The sequence below is a fragment of the Nerophis ophidion genome, linkage group LG17, assembly GCF_033978795.1.
Source record: "Nerophis ophidion isolate RoL-2023_Sa linkage group LG17, RoL_Noph_v1.0, whole genome shotgun sequence".
Taxonomy (NCBI): domain Eukaryota; kingdom Metazoa; phylum Chordata; class Actinopteri; order Syngnathiformes; family Syngnathidae; genus Nerophis; species Nerophis ophidion.
The window spans coordinates 11,885,006-11,885,225 of record NC_084627.1 but is presented as its reverse complement, the minus strand read 5'-3'; positions in this window follow the sequence as shown (position 1 = coordinate 11,885,225).

Below are 220 nucleotides of genomic sequence, written 5' to 3'. Positions count from 1 at the left end.
TGCAATCGCCTTTTTTTTTTTTTTTTTTCCTAGTCCTTCACTATCAATATCCTCAAACACAAATCTTTCATCCTCGCTCAAATTAATGGGGAAATTGTCGTTTTCTCGGTCCGAATAGCACTTTTTGTTGGAGGCTCCCATTAAAAACAATGTGAATATGTGAGGAGCCATCAACATGTGATGTCATCGTCTGCGACTTCCGGTACAGGCAAGGCTTTTT